General features: G+C 57.0%; 6 non-coding genes across 6 annotated transcripts in view; all 6 read right to left on the bottom strand.

Annotated features, from left to right (window-relative positions):
- Positions 1-214: 214 nt before the first annotated feature.
- On the bottom strand, positions 215-406 carry LOC125726044 (U2 spliceosomal RNA). Its single transcript, XR_007387881.1, has one exon. It is a non-coding gene; the product is annotated as a U2 spliceosomal RNA (small nuclear RNA).
- A 198-nt stretch (positions 407-604) lies between these two features.
- On the bottom strand, positions 605-718 carry LOC125725691 (U5 spliceosomal RNA). The gene has a single exon (XR_007387539.1). It is a non-coding gene; the product is annotated as a U5 spliceosomal RNA (small nuclear RNA).
- A 426-nt stretch (positions 719-1144) lies between these two features.
- On the bottom strand, positions 1145-1335 carry LOC125726018 (U2 spliceosomal RNA). The gene has a single exon (XR_007387857.1). It is a non-coding gene; the product is annotated as a U2 spliceosomal RNA (small nuclear RNA).
- A 202-nt stretch (positions 1336-1537) lies between these two features.
- On the bottom strand, positions 1538-1651 carry LOC125725690 (U5 spliceosomal RNA). The gene has a single exon (XR_007387538.1). It is a non-coding gene; the product is annotated as a U5 spliceosomal RNA (small nuclear RNA).
- Positions 1652-2077: 426 nt separating this feature from the next.
- LOC125725944 (U2 spliceosomal RNA) lies at positions 2078-2269 on the bottom strand. Its single transcript, XR_007387786.1, has one exon. It is a non-coding gene; the product is annotated as a U2 spliceosomal RNA (small nuclear RNA).
- Positions 2270-2468: 199 nt separating this feature from the next.
- The window catches only part of LOC125725689 (U5 spliceosomal RNA), a 114-nt gene continuing 82 nt past the window's right edge, over positions 2469-2500 (bottom strand). The window contains exon 1 of the small nuclear RNA XR_007387537.1: positions 2469-2500. This exon is cut by the window's right edge and continues 82 nt beyond it. This is a non-coding gene — a small nuclear RNA (U5 spliceosomal RNA).

Here is a 2500-nt window from a genome sequence, read left to right as displayed (position 1 = left end):
TGGCCAACCCTCAGAGAGCATATCATGACCGTGCTTTTTTTTTTATGATTTAAAAAAAAAAAAAAAAAAAAAAAAAGAAAAACGGAGGGAAGCGGGACCGGCGCACGGACAGAGTCGGTCCCTCACGACACCGCTGATCGCCTGACAAGCGGCGCAGGCTCTCGCTCTGATAAGCGGAACACCGATCAGCTCTGTCTTTCAACAGCAGGGGCAGTAGAGGTGCACCGTTCCCAGAAACACTGCAATACCGGGTCGATGCGTGGAGCGGACGGGGCAAGCCCACTTCCGGCTCCCTGTTCCAAAAATCCGTTTAATATGTGGTCCCCTCCATGGGGGGACGTATCAGATATTAAACTGATAAGAACAGATACTACACTTGATCTTAGCCAAAAGGCCGAGAAGCGATGCCGCAGACTGCGCCCCGCCGGGCTCCGGCATGCGGGACGCCGACGGAGCCGGCGCGGCTGGGTCCTCGCCAGCCTCTCTGGGAGGTGGCGCCCGGCGAGACCACGCACGATCCCAGAGGATCCCAGAAACACGCCACTGGGCAGATAGAGCCGGCCGCTAAGCCGGGCACAGTCTTACTTTGATACGGCGGCGGTGCAGCTCTGCTTGCGCAGAGCCTCCAAAAATACAGTGAACTCATCGCTATCCCTCTCCACGGAAATCTTTAGTAAAAGGCGAAAGATTTATACGGGATGAAGAGAGACCCGAGTCGATGCAGAGCCGTCGCTCAGCAGGTGGCCGCTAGCCGGGCCTCCGTGACGCCCCCGCTCGGGGTTGAATTCTCGGGGGCGTCGCAGCCACCGGCCTCGGGGCCCCGACTCCTCCCTGTCCTCCTGGCATCTGAAAGATCAGCAATCATGTAAACAGACATGAGAGAAAATTCAAAAGGCAAAGATGACGGCCTGCCTTACCTCAGCACAGCTGGCCAACCCTCAGAGAGCATATCATGACCGTGCTTTTTTTTTTATGATTTAAAAAAAAAAAAAAAAAAAAAAAAAGAAAAACGGAGGGAAGCGGGACCGGCGCACGGACAGAGTCGGTCCCTCACGACACCGGCTGATCGCCTGACAAGCGGCGCAGGCTCTCGCTCTGATAAGCGGAACACCGATCAGCTCTGTCTTTCAACAGCAGGGGGCAGTAGAGGTGCACCGTTCCCAGAAACACTGCAATACCGGGTTGATGCGTGGAGCGGACGGGGCAAGCCCCACTTCCGGCTCCCTGTTCCAAAAATCCGTTTAATATGTGGTCCCCTCCATGGGGACGTATCAGATATTAAACTGATAAGAACAGATACTACACTTGATCTTAGCCAAAAGGCCGAGAAGCGATGCCCGCAGACTGCGCCCCGCCGGGCTCCCGGCATGCGGGAACGCCGACGGAGCCCGGCGCGGCTGGGTCCTCGCCAGCCTCTCTGGGAGGTGGCGCCCGGCGAGACCACGCACGATCCCAGAGGATCCCAGAAACACGCCACTGGGCAGATAGAGCCGGCCGCTAAGCCGGGCACAGTCTTACTTTGATACGGCGGCGGTGCAGCTCTGCTTGCGCAGAGCCTCCAAAAATACAGTGAACTCATCGCTATCCCTCTCCACGGAAATCTTTAGTAAAAGGCGAAAGATTTATACGGGATGAAGAGAGACCCGAGTCGATGCAGAGCCGTCGCTCAGCAGGTGGCCGCTAGCCGGGCCTCCGTGACGCCCCCCGCTCGGGGTTGAATTCTCGGGGGCGTCGCAGCCACCGGCATCGGGGCCCCGACTCCTCCCTGTCCTCCTGGCATCTGAAAGATCAGCAATCATGTAAACAGACATGAGAGAAAATTCAAAAGGCAAAGATGACGGCCTGCCTTACCTCAGCACAGCTGGCCAACCCTCAGAGAGCATATCATGACCGTGCTTTTTTTTTTATGATTTAAAAAAAAAAAAAAAAAAAAAAAAGAAAAACGGAGGGAAGCGGGACCGGCGCACGGACAGAGTCGGTCCCTCACGACACCGGCTGATCGCCTGACAAGCGGCGCAGGCTCTCGCTCTGATAAGCGGAACACCGATCAGCTCTGTCTTTCAACAGCAGGGGGCAGTAGAGGTGCACCGTTCCCAGAAACACTGCAATACCGGGTCGATGCGTGGAGCGGACGGGGCAAGCCCCACTTCCGGCTCCCTGTTCCAAAAATCCGTTTAATATGTGGTCCCCTCCATGGGGGACGTATCAGATATTAAACTGATAAGAACAGATACTACACTTGATCTTAGCCAAAAGGCCGAGAAGCGATGCCCGCAGACTGCGCCCCGCCGGGCTCCGGCATGCGGGACGCCGACGGAGCCGGCGCGGCTGGGTCCTCGCCAGCCTCTCTGGGAGGTGGCGCCCGGCGAGACCACGCACGATCCCAGAGGATCCCAGAAACACGCCACTGGGCAGATAGAGCCGGCCGCTAAGCCGGGCACAGTCTTACTTTGATACGGCGGCGGTGCAGCTCTGCTTGCGCAGAGCCTCCAAAAATACA

Source organism: Brienomyrus brachyistius, unplaced genomic scaffold (genome assembly GCF_023856365.1).
Source record: "Brienomyrus brachyistius isolate T26 unplaced genomic scaffold, BBRACH_0.4 scaffold69, whole genome shotgun sequence".
Classification (NCBI taxonomy): Eukaryota; Metazoa; Chordata; class Actinopteri; order Osteoglossiformes; family Mormyridae; genus Brienomyrus; species Brienomyrus brachyistius.
The sequence above is the reverse complement of the archived record's forward strand: the minus strand, read 5'-3'. Positions and strand labels throughout refer to the sequence as shown.